The sequence below is a fragment of the Helianthus annuus genome, chromosome 4 (genome assembly GCF_002127325.2).
Source record: "Helianthus annuus cultivar XRQ/B chromosome 4, HanXRQr2.0-SUNRISE, whole genome shotgun sequence".
Lineage (NCBI taxonomy): Eukaryota > Viridiplantae > Streptophyta > Magnoliopsida > Asterales > Asteraceae > Helianthus > Helianthus annuus.
The window spans coordinates 13800183-13814270 of NC_035436.2; positions in this window are offsets into that span (position 1 = coordinate 13800183).

Consider the following 14088-nt stretch of genomic DNA (forward strand, 5'->3'; position numbering starts at 1 on the left):
TTCACATGATCTAGGTAATAAATTCCTTAGCTAATCATACCATGTATAAAAGCGTTTGTAAACAATATGTAACATGTATTTCACCCCCGCAGTTTAAAAACTGAAAACAGTTAAGAGAAAAGGGGGACATGAACTCACCGAAGTGCGTCTCTAAAAAGTATCTCCCAGAAAATCTGCTGTGCGACGACCTACACGTACTAACTTCTATTAGACGGACGGCCGTGCCTTAGCTTAAAGTTTAATGTCTTTGGGAAATAGTTAGACAACTATTTCGTAATTACTCTTTGCAAATATTTGGTAAACATTTTCCTTCCCAAGGATGGGGGCTTTAATACATGTGCGTTCGTGAATTTTCGAAATGTACTATTAAGTCTCACTTAAATTATATTTTAATCCTTTCTCCAAAATATAAATATTTTTCCCAAAAATATTATATTTTATTACATATAATTTTTCCCCAAAATAATACTCTTGTCAATATACGCGTTCACTAGTATTTTTCCAAAAATGCGAAAGTTACGTTTAAAGATCGGGTGGTATTAATAATACCATTGTAGCTTAATATTTATTGTGAAGGCGTTCGTATTATTTTGGAGTCGTTAACATTCGGTAATATTATTTTTATTCTAAAAATAATATTTAGATAGTTCACAAAATAATCATAAAAATCTCACAAGTGTTGTTATGAAAATATATATTCTAAATATATATTTTAGCAAGTTTTATTTTGTGAAAATCCCACCTCCGACACTTAAAAAGTTTTGTAACAAAAATCGTGGCAAAAGTTATTCGGGAAAACAAGTTAAAAATATAGTCATAACACTTGTGATAAAAATATTTACAAGTGTTAGATTTTTGGAAAAATTTTGCCAGAGTTTCCCCTTTAACTACTGGAGGTGGCCACGCTTTCAAGCGTATTATTTTCTTTTAAAATTCAAATCAACAATTTTCTCAATCAACAATAAACAATATTCAAACCATCAAACTAGTCAAAATAGATATAAATCACAAAAATACATGAACTTGTGGTTTGCGTAAAATATGTAGTAATATCCCCATATTTTTAGTAGACCTTTTTATAAATGAACTCGGTTTCTTGTGAATCTCGTTTTTAAAGAAAATACATTTCCACAACTTCTTGTCAAAATTTACAAAAATAATTCTTTGTCAAAACTTCTTGTTTCACAAGTGTCTACACACTCGTGTGTTCCCAAAAATCACCCTTGTTTATGAAAGATCCGATTTAGAAAATATGATTTCACTTGACACTTGGTTTTTCAAAAATACCACTTGTAGATCCTTAGATCTACTAGTTTAGAACTCAATTTCATAAGAAATATTGTTTTTACACAAGTTCATGTTTAATAGTAGTAGTGTTCTTCATCTAACCTCTTTCACACTTTAACATACTCTAGGTCATGTTACATGAACATGACTTAGCCGGGTTAGATGACGATCCGAGCTACTACTAGCATAAATCAACACTAAATAATCATAATAAAACAAGTCTCACAAGTTTTACACAATTATCCATTTATTAACCATCATGTTCATTCTTTTACAAGACTTTTAGTAGGTGATTTAGTATGTTCATGATTTTTAACCGACAAAGTTCATTTTAACCACTTTAGAATAGATCAAGAAGGCGTTTAGAGTCACTTACTACTAGCTCGAGGCTAGGGAAGAATCAAAGAGAAAACAAGGTGGTTAATAGCGATGTAGAGAGGTCCTTGAGATTCCGTAAGCACCGGGTCTCCTTGTATGAACTCGTGCACCTTTGTATGTAAGTGAAATTGCAAGATTGGAATTTGAAAGTGGGTGGATGTGGGTGATGGGTTTCAGCCGTAGGTATCAAAGGAGAGGAGAAAGATGAAAATTTTTCTTTTGTGTTGTTGATATAATTGAAAGTCTAATCCCCTAAATATACTTATTGACCATTCCATACAATTATCCTTAGTGTAATGTGTAGCCAAGATACTAGACAACCAAGGAATAAAATAATAAAAATGGGTGGGGTATGTCCCCTTGGGGTAACCGATTGGTTATGGGGGGTGGGTTAGTAGTTGGATTTTGATGACAAGGTTAAGCACTAGTGAGACTAATTAGGGACTTTACTCAAATTATTAGTGTGTTGTAATTTATAACGGGTGTTAGGGTATTCCGGGACCCTAACTGGCTCAGAAGAGGAAAAATAGTGTCATGGACAATATTTTTATGTTCCGGGTAAAGTCCGGTTGTTCGATTGGATATTAATCCGTTAAAGTGCTACATAAGCATTTAAAGTGTCGTTAATATTTGTTTTAGTGACACAATGAATTCCCGACATTTTGGAAAGTGTCTAGTATTATTTTCCCATGTTTTCGCACCATACTAGTTATATTAAATGCTGAATTTTTGTTTAAACTGCAGAATTTTGTACTTAAAGTACGTTTTAGGCACATCCGGTCACTATAACTATCTCCTAGTGACGCAGTTTTACAATCCTCACCTCCCTACACTCCCTACTAGTGTAGTAATCTATTCCCGGCTCATACTGGCCTTAGAGACAGTGTCTGTCTGATGCTGGCTATGTCAGCATGTTTACTGGGTTATCCATATAGTGTGCTCACTGTGCTTTTGTGCATCAAGGTTGTCACTGATGTTTGGGTGTAAAGAATGGAGTGACAGTGTACATGTATGTATCAGAAATCAAGAAACAGTTTAACCACAATTGTAAGCAAGCACAGTAATTGAGCAGTAATTAAATACTAATTAATTCGTACGGATACCTGGTTTGGTGAGGGTTGTCACATTCTCCCCCCGTTAAAGAAATTTCGTCCCCGAAATTTGTACTGCCTTAACTTCTTATGGTCACGTCACACATGTATATATATAAATAACATCAAGGTAGATAATCATCAAACCGAATCAAACCTTACTCACACTTGGTGAGTCCAAGAATATATAACAACCCGTACCCTAGGGTAAAAAGGTGTGTGCTCATAGCGGTTGGTGTCAGAGGTACAAGACGTACTTGACGTATAGCCTAGTGTAAACCAGATAGTAGGGGGGTCCACAAGAGAGGAGTTTCAACTAATAAGATCCTCAAACGATCGATCGCAGTATCCATATATAAATTAAAAAATTATCAACTTAAATGAAATGGTATATTGATCTGTCAACTCCCGAGTAGGTGAATGGTAAAGTTTAGTGTGTTGAACATTTTGAACTGCGGGAATACACCATATGAATACAAACGAATCTGGGGTATTCTTGCTTTGGTTTGTAGTTGCATCGGAAATGTTTAAATGGCAGGTCAAACGAGAAGATATGCAGTTTGGTGTAAAACGGTTGACCATGATTAGCACAAGCTGCAAGTTTGTAATGACACCACAAGGTATCGCAACGACATGATTCCATAATAGCGGTGACTGAACAATTTCACCGAGTTTGAGACCAGATGAAGGTGTACTGAAACAAGCTGGAAGATGAAACTAAGTACTGCAAGGCGTTTGATTGATAACGAAAGAATCGTTAGGAGGTACACCATGATATGAAATGAATTTATGTACCTTTGACTCAGCACGCAAATGTGTTGAGAGTGATTTAATTGTGATAAACAAAACGGGTTTAGGGCAAGTTGTCAAATAATTAATTAAATCCGTGTACGAAGTGAGTAGTCAGAATAGCGCAAGCTTCAATTTTGTGAAAGTATCACTGTAAGGTATCGAAATCTATCAGCGATTTAGTGGAGTCATAGACCAAACAAGTCTACTACTACTCGAAACAAAAGAATCTGTGCCAAAGTATTAGAATATGATGCTCTCAATACATCATATGGCGTCTCAAATCAAACATGTGAACTAGATAAGTTCAAGCAGTTGAACCTAGTTTCAATGTAACCAAACAATAAACGTACATATCAACAAGGAAATCTTGGCATGATAGCAAACATGTAACTTGAAAGAAGGTAGTTTCAAAAGTGTGTTGACTTGATAACAAAAGAGTCAACACTGACAAAAATGTAGGTGATTCGAATCACAAACTAGTAATTTGCTTTGGCAACGTAATATCTGAACTTTAATGGAGCGTTTATTCGAAATGAAACCGCATGCGTAGCAAACGGTGCATGGGTTATACATAAGTTTTCAAGTGATGAAGCGATGCGTTCTTACCAAAACGAAGAAGTGACCAAATATACGAAGCAAACGTGTGTTCGCTCTCAGCGAAGGAAAACAACGTGATGCAACTACTTGAGGGGAGTAGAAGTGCAAATTTCTACTTGTTAGAAGTGAAAGTGAAGACTTCAACGGAAGCAAATTTAAGTACTTTCGTTTTCGTTAACTGCAATGACAAGTTGGTCAAGTTAATGATGTTTGATTGAGTTGACAGATATGGTTCCTAGATGTAAGGCTTCTAGTTTCTCCGGATTCTACATCCCTTGTGGATCTGGTTTATACACTGTGTAGGAAGCTCCATTTAGGTTATGTCTAAGCACAGTCATTGTCCCACAATTTCACCCTGGTATACTCCCTGAATTTCTCCGCTAACGATGTTCGATCGTCGATCAGTCGTGTAGTAGTAGTTGGGTCCTCATAGTCAGTTATGTAAGAGGTTCGTTAATCCTTAGCAAGAGTCACTGACTCTGGTGGGTTAGCTCGTTCGGCTCCTGGTAGTTGACGTTTACTTGAAAATCATCATCCTTCTTTTTGACGAGCAGAAATGGGGTTACCCAACAGGGAGTCTTGGTCTGTTATCTTCCTTCTTTAGCAACCACTGAGGTTACACTGGCAATCCCTGCATCTCCGAAGGTGTATGTCGCTAAAGTGCATCAACAGCAGACGCTGCGTCTGGAATTAAATCGATGCGAAATTCAACTTGTCGTTGAGGAGATAATTCTGGCTAGTCTTCGAGGAAGACTTCAGGATATTCTCCGATCTCGGGGGTATCTTCGAGTTTTCTTTCTTCGGCTCCCTTGTCCCCGACATGAGCCGGAGAACAACACATCCTTCCTACAACATCTTTCGTGCCTTCAAACAATTCGTGATCTGTGGAGGTGTGTCCTGCTTCGTGAGTCCCGATCATTTCTTCGTTCGTCATTTGGTTGCGAACATCAATCTTTGTTCGATCGCTTGGCAACTAACCCATCCCAGTTACCACGTTGCAGCTTCCCAACTCAACTGGCAATAGATCTAGTGTAAACCTACGCTCTCCAAGTTCTCTCTTGCCAATTCCACCTACTTCGTTGGCTTCCACTAGCTTCCCGTTAGCTAGTACTATCGTGTGCAGGTTATTTATCTTACTTGCTACTAAACCAAGTATACTCTTACTCTAGAGATACGAAGCTAAAATTTACAGCAGTATCAAGTAGCGCAAATGCATAGCATTGAGTAATATGGGACGTACCGATATCCATGCTTGGATTCCTGGCGTGCTTCCCTAGCCCGGTGTTAGACATCTTTCCCATAATTTTGTTTAATCTCCCTTGGGCAATCTTTCCTATAGTGCTTCATATCCCCGCAGTTGTAACATCCCTTATCTTTTCCTTTTCCTTTCTTTCCACGCTTCGTCTCACGCCAACACGTTTCCCTGTTGTTTCCCACTTTGCCACAGTTGTCACACTTCCCATTTTTACATCGCCCAGTATGATGGCATCGGCACCTGTCGCATTTAGGTAGTTTACCCATGTACTATTTTCATTTTTTGGCCTTGTTGTCGCTACTCATTTGGGTACCCTGTTTGAAATTTGCTAACTTTCTCTTGTTATCCCCAGATGACTCTACATGAGTCTCCTTCTTCTCCTCAGAGGTTGAAAATTTGTTCATCCTGATTGCCTCTTCAGTCAAGGCCACACTTAGATTGATGGCCTCAGTGATCGTTGCAGGCTTTGATGTCGTCACCATGCTCATGATTTGAGGTGCTAATCCCCAAATGAAACGCTCAATCTTCTTAAACTCTGGATCTACCATGTATGGAACAATACGCGACAGAACTTGGAACTTCTCCACGTACTCAGCTATTTTTGGACCTTCCATCTTCAAGTTCCAGAACTCAGTTTCCACCTTCTGGCTTTCTATTCTTGAGCAGTACTTTTTATGCATTAGCTCTTTCAGTTCGTCCCATGATAAGGCATATGCAGCAGCCTCGCCCATCGTCTGAACCTGAAGTTTCCACCATGACAGGGCCCCATCTCGGAACAGCCCAGAAATGTACGTGACCTGATCCTCTGGGGTGCATTTGCTCGCACGCAAATCAGAATCTGTCTTCTCAATCCAGCACATGAAGGCTACGACACCCCCAGTGCCGTCGAAATGCAGGGGCTGGCAGCCCAAGAACTGCTTGTAGGTGCAGCCGTTGGGTGGTTTGTTTCCGGAGGTACCTCCGCTGCGCTCGGAGCGAAAGGCCTCGTACTGTGCGATGAACTGTAAGAGGCGTTCTTGAAATTCCGCCTCTGTCGTCGGCAGAGGGTTGTTGGTATCGGTGTTCCCTCGAGTCGACATCTTCTTAGAAGAAAGTCGGTTAGGTCGGGTCTTAGTAAGGACACGAGCACATAAGTCTCTATTTAACGAATAAGACCTCAGAGGTATATTACATTTATGTAAATACGCAGTTGTTTAACAATTAATCACATATCATCACAGTTATAGCACAACTTGCAAATAGGAACGTAGCAAGTAAACATGTGGTATTATAGTTATAGCACAAATATGTAGATCATCAACGTGCTTAGTGAGAGCATAGCGACGATATTTTTCGTCAGTCATTAGTCATAAGTATTGTCGCGTGTTTAAAGATGATCGGGCTTTCATTATCCTCCGGCCACAATCACTGTGTCTTACCAAAATGTATCACATCAGAAGGGACACAAGGTCACCCTACCCTTGTCCAACAAGTATATCAGTGCATCACAATTACGTGGTCAGAAGTGATCCTCAAAAGTCTCCGCAATCCCCGCTTATCATTAGCGTCTTTTCCCAAGCGTAATGTAATCCGCTTAATCCAGAAATCAACTATACTGATGACTGAGGTGGAGGAGGAAAGAAACGTATACTGTTAACATGCGTGAGTCCCTCCTCGAGCTTGTATATACGTTGAAGTAATTATTTGCTCTGCTGCTCGATAGTTTAGAAATGAACATCAGAATCCTGGGAATGGTGAAAGAACAAAGGTCAAGAGCACAAAGGAGTCTTGATGTATGCGGCAGATCAAAGCATGCTGGTGATAGACAGGCTGGAGAACGTGGTATTTTGCATAAACTTTTCAGACAATATGTGGTCTTGTGATGTAGACACTCAAGTCATGTTTTCGGTTATGTAATGTTTCGCAATTGAAGTTGCCAATTGTGGCGTCAGCTCAAGCTCCAACATTCTGTGACTCATATCCTTAACTGTAGTTGATGTTACAGGAGCAACTCATCTCGCGTGTGGCCTTTATAATGTAAGGGTCTAAATTCAGCACAGTGTACAATAGGAATCATCGAGATGGCTCGTCCGACGTTGTAGAGGTGAATGTAGCAAGTGGTGCGACCTGTGCAGTTGGGAATATGCTGTTGTAGCAGATGAATCGTTATGCGGGTGCTGACCTGAAGTACCTCCCCGAGGTGCGGTTATATTCTGAATGGAAGCTATAGGCATCTTGGCGCAATGGACGTTGTTCTTCATAGGGGAAAGGAGCAATGTCAGCGGTTGCGGGTGTAAAAACGAATATCTCACAAATGAGGAGATTGGCCGATGCAGGTAGATATAAGGGGTGCAATGTATGGCAGACCAAAAAGAAACAGGATCGTGATCACATAAAGGTGTAGGTTCAGCAGGCGCAACATCAAGCTGACCCAAATGGTGTAGCAGCTGGCTCGAGTGCAGGCTCCGGGTCATGTAACGGTGTGGTGAGTATCAGTGGTGAGTGTGGGATCAAAGGTGCTTCCATAGGAACTGAAACAGGAGTCACAAGGGGGCGTCACAGGAAACTCGAAAAGTGGGTGACCATTAGCATCGTCTACCCACCCATTTCGGGTGTGCGTATCGAGGATCAACATGGGTCGCAAAAGGCGCATGATCGAACTGTACAGGCACAGGGTCAGGAAAAGGGGCAATAACAGGATCAGCAGGAATATCAGCAATGTGAGGGGCATCAACATGAGCATCAACAGCATGCTCATCCTCCAACAATGGAGCAACAATAGGATGATCATCGATAAGTACATCATCAATAAAAGATCAACAGCGGGTACATCAGCATGAATAGGGTCATGCTCGAATACGGGGTCTGGAGCAACTACTGGCTCGGGGCCACTGCAGGCTCCGGATCGTCAAACTTCATCTCAAAAAAATCTACGGGATCAGCAAACATGGGGTCAACAGGGTCCCTCATGGGCTGATCTAAGTGAATAAACTCAATGTCATGATCGGGGTCAAAGCCCGGTGGGAAAATAGGGTCCGAATCGTCATCAATGTCATGACCATACTCAAAGCTAGGGGCAGGGGCAGGTGCAGCGGATGATGCCATATCAGGGTCCGTGTCGTGCGAATGATGCTGTACTCCCTGCGCATGTGAAGGTGCAGATGTCACGGACTCAAAGGAGTCGGGGTCGGTGAGTGGATGGGTGCCTCCTTCGCAGGAGCATCAGCGAGAAGTAGGAGATCACCAGCAGCAATAAGGGCCTCACCCTCCAAGTCATCCTCGAGTGGGTCCTCATGACGTTGTCGTCAGTGATTACGTCAAGGGCATATCAACAATAGGGTAAGCGGCAAGGGGTACAGGGGCAGGGATCACCGCGAGCGGCAACTCCCTAGTGATAGGGCCATCAGCGGGCTCAGCCACGTTATTGGGCAGCGCAAATGGCTGGAAATCATCATTGTCCGTGCTGGTAGTATCTGAGGTATGCACCTCGTGCTCTGATGAGACTATGCCGTCTGATACTATGGGCATGGGGTCTGTGGTGTCCGACTCTCCAAGGCCGGATGAAGGCAGGTCGTCTGTAATACAAACACGCATATGCACAAATAATCAATCACATAGTCAAATAAACATATTAGTCACCAATATGCAATCAAATAGTTCTCCTAGTCCCACTAGCCTCCTAGCCTCCCAGGCTGCTCTTCCTAGTCCCACTAGCCTCCCAGCCTCCCAGACTGCTCTTCCTAGTCCCACTAGCCTCCCAGCCTCCCAGACTGCTCTTCCTAGTCCCACTAGCCTCCCAGCCTCCCAGACTGCTCTTCCTAGTCCCACTAGACAACTACCTCGGTTTCCCAGACCGAGCCTCGGCCTCCCAGACCGAGCCTCAGCCTCCCAGACTGAGCCTATAAATAATAAATAAAATGTGCTCAACATTTGTTTGTGAAAACGTTTTGGATTTGGACTTAAGTGGTATGCAGTGTAAAAATGTTTTCGTGAGAGCCCTAGTGATCATAGTCTAGACTCGAGAAAGAATCCTAGTTCGCTATGATCAGAGCTCTGATACCAAGCTGTCACACCCTGGATTTGCGGAAGCGTGGGTTATTTGTTGTGACTTCTTAATACCATTGCAACAATCATAACATTTCTATATGATTAAAAACATAAGATGTTCACCCATAAATAAAGTTTAGAAAAATACCATATTATACTTGTCTTAAAATAACAATCGCCAAAATAAGTTACAACCCATGGCTTGATTTAATGAGTTCGTAAAAACTTAGCAAAAGACTTTAAGCGATAAGAGTTATGGAACCCGTCCAGGAAGAAGTTACACCTTCTAAACCCGGAATGACTTCTTTATTCAAACGCAGCTTGAAATATATATGCATACCGTGCCAGATCCGTTAGTTTCCTGAAATACATGTAGTTTGAAAAGTCAACATAAAGTTGAGCGAGTTCATGTGTATGTGAGTTGATATAAACCTTTGTAAAATGTCTGTGTGTATGAAAATTCCTGGTATGAAGCAATAAGGAAAAAGAGATCAATTAATGTGTAGCTAATACATTAATAAGTGAAATGGCCTAGGAAGCACTCAAACCTGTAACGCGTATTTCATACCGGTCCTTCCGGCGGAACGACATAGTCACCACATGCAGCCACACGCTGGCTCATGTGTGGGGCTCGCAACACCCGATAGATCTTTCACTCATGCCTCTCGGTCCATATACAAGGATTAATGGTCTTACGGTAATAGCCTACCCATTCACATGATCTAGGTAATAAATTCCTTAGCTAATCATACCATGTATAAAAGCGTTTGTAAACAGTATGTAACATGTATTTCACCCCGCAGTTTAAAAACTGAAAACAGTTAAGAGAAAAGGGGGACATGAACTCACCGAAGTGCGTCTCTAAAAAGTATCTCCCAGAAAATCTGCTGTACGACGACCTACACGTACTAACTTCTATTAGACGGACGGCCATGCCTTAGCTTAAGGTTTAATGTATTTGGGAAATAGTTAGACAACTATTTCGTAATTACTCTTTGCAAATATTTGGTAAACATTTTCCTTCCCAAGGATGGGGGCTTTAATACATGTGCGTTCGTAAATTTTCGAAATGTACTATTAAGTCTCACTTAAATTATATTTTAATCCTTTCTCCAAAATATAAATATTTTTCCCAAAAATATTATATTTTATTACATATAATTTTTCCCCAAAATAATACTCTTGTCAATATACGCGTTCACTAGTATTTTTCCGAAAGTGCGAAAGTTACGTTTAAAGATCGGGTGGTATTAATAATACCATTGTAGCTTAATATTTATTGTGAAGGCGTTCGTATTATTTTGGAGTCGTTAACATTCGGTAATATTATTTTTATTCTAAAAATAATATTTAGATAGTTCACAAAATAATCATAAAAATCTCACAAGTGTTGTTATGAAAATATATATTCTAAATATATATTTTAGCAAGTTTTATTTTGTGAAAATCCCACCTCCGACACTTAAAAAGTTTTGTAACAAAAATCGTGGCGAAAGTTATTCGGGAAAACAAGTTAAAAATATAGTCATAACACTTGTGATAAAAATATTTACAAGTGTTAGATTTTTGGAAAAATTTTGCCAGAGTTTCCCCTGTAACTGGAGGTGGCCACGCTTTCAAGCGTATCATTTTCTTTTAAAATTCAAATCAACAATTTTCTCAATCAACAATAAACAATATTCAAACCATCAAACTAGTCAAAATAGATATAAATCGCAAAAATACATGAACTTGTGGTTTGCGTAAAATATGTAGTAATTTCCCCATATTTTTAGTAGACCTTTTTATAAATGAACTCGGTTTCTTGTGAATCTCGTTTTTAAAGAAAATACATTTCCACAACTTCTTGTCAAAATTTACAAAAATAATTCTTTGTCAAAACTTCTTGTTTCACAAGTGTCTACACACTCGTGTGTTCCCAAAAATCACCCTTGTTTATGAACGATCCGGTTTAGAAAATATGATTTCACTTGACACTTGGTTTTTCAAAGATACCACTTGTAGATCCTTAGATCTACTAGTTTAGAACTCAATTTCATAAGAAATATTGTTTTTACACAAGTTCATGTTTAATAGTAGTAGTGTTCTTCATCTAACCTCTTTCACACTTTAACATACTCTAGGTCATGTTACATGAACATGACTTAGCCGGGTTAGATGACGATCCGAGCTACTACTAGCATAAATCAACACTAAATAATCATAATAAAACAAGTCTCACAAGTTTTACACAATTATCCATTTATTAACCATCATGTTCATTCTTTTACAAGACTTTTAGTAGGTGATTTAGTATGTTCATGATTTTTAACCGACAAAGTTCATTTTAACCACTTTAGAATAGATCAAGAAGGCGTTTAGAGTCACTTACTACTAGCTCGAGGCTAGGGAAGAATCGAAGAGAAAACAAGGTGGTTAATAGCGATGTAGAGAGGTCCTTGAGATTCTGTAAGCACCGAGCCTCCTTGTATGAACTCGTGCACCTTTGTATGTAAGTGAAATTGCAAGATTGGAATTTGAAAGTGGGTGGATGTGGGTGATGGGTTTCAGCCGTAGGTATCAAAGGAGAGGAGAAAGATGAAAATTTTTCTTTTGTGTTGTTGATATAATTGAAAGTCTAATCCCCTAAATATACTTATTGACCATTCCATACAATTATCCTTAGTGTAATGTGTAGCCAAGATACTATACAACCAAGGAATAAAATAATAAAAATGGGTGGGGTATGTCCCCTTGGGGTAACCGATTGGTTATGGGGGGTGGGTTAGTAGTTGGATTTTGATGACAAGGTTAAGCACTAGTTAGACTAATTAGGGACTTTACTCAAATTATTAGTGTGTTGTAATTTATAACGGGTGTTAGGGTATTCCGGGACCCTAACTGGCTCAGAAGAGGAAAAATAGTGTCATGGACAATATTTTTATGTTCCGGGTAAAGTCCGGTTGTTCGGTTGGATATTAATCCGTTAAAGTGCTACATAAGCATTTAAAGTGTCGTTAATATTTGTTTTAGTGACACAATGAATTCCCGACATTTTGGAAAGTGTCTAGTATTATTTTCCCATGTTTTCGCACCATACTAGTTATATTAAATGCTGAATTTTTGTTTAAAGTGCAGAATTTTGTACTTAAAGTACGTTTTAGGCACATCCGGTCACTATAACTATCTCCTAGTGACGCAGTTTTACAATCCTCACCTCCCTACACTCCCTACTAGTGTAGTAATCTATTCCCGGCTCATATTGGCCTTAGAGACAGTGTCTGTCTGATGCTGGCTATGTCAGCATGTTTACTGGGTTATCCATATAGTGTGCTCACTGTGCTTTTGTGCATCAAGGTTGTCACTGATGTTTGGGTGTAAAGAATGGAGTGACAGTGTACATGTATGTATCAGAAATCAAGAAACAGTTTAACCACAATTGTAAGCAAGCACAGTAATTGAGCAGTAATTAAATACTAATTAATTCGTACGGATACCTGGTTTGGTGAGGGTTGTCACATTCTCCCCCCGTTAAAGAAATTTCGTCCCCGAAATTTGTACTGCCTTAACTTCTTATGGTCACGTCACACATGTATATATATAAATAACATCAAGGTAGATAATCATCAAACCGAATCAAACCTTACTCACACTTGGTGAGTCCAGGAATATATAACAACCCGTACCATAGGGTTAAAAAGGTGTGTGCTCATAGCGGTTGGTGTCAGAGGTACAAGACGTACTTGACGTATAGCCTAGTGTAAACCAGATAGCAGGGGGGGTCCACAAGAGAGGAGTTTCAACTAATAAGATCCTCAAACGATTGATCACAGTATCCAAGCGAGTTTTCACGAAACAGAGCGCCCGCTATATAAATTCAAAAATTATCAACTTAAACGAAATGGTATATTGATCTGTCAACTCCCGAGTAGGTGAATGGTAAAGTTTAGTATGTTGAACATTTTAAACTGCGGGAATACATCGTATGAATACAAACGAATCTGGGGTATTCTTGCTTTGGTTTGTAGTTGCATCGGAAATGTTTAAATGGCAGGTCAAACAAGAAGATATGCAGTTTGGTGTAAAACGGTTGACCATGATTAGCACAAGCTGCAAGTTTGTAATGACACCACAAGGTATCGCAACGACATGATTCCATAATAGCGGTGACTGAACAATTTCACCGAGTTTGAGACCAGATGAAGGTGTACTGAAACAAGCTGGAAGATGAAACTAAGTACTGCAAGGCGTTTGATTGATAACGAAAGAATCGTTAGGAGGTACACCATGATATGAAATGAATTTATGTACCTTTGACTCAGCACACAAGTGTGTTGAGAGTGATTTAATTGTGATAAACAAAACGGATTTAGGGCAAGTTGTCAAATAATTAATTAAATCCGTGTACGAAGTGAGTAGTCAGAATAGCTCAAGCTTCAATTTTGTGAAAGTATCACTGTAAGGTATCGAAATCTATCAGCGATTTAGTGGAGTCATAGACCAAACAAGTCTACTACTACTCGAAACAAAAGAATCTGTGCCAAAGTATTAGAATATGATGCTCTCAATACATCATATGGCGTCTCAAATCAAACATGTGAACTGGATAAGTTCAAGCAGTTGAACCTAGTTTCAACGTAACCAAACAATAAACGTACACATCAACAAGGAAATCTTGGCATG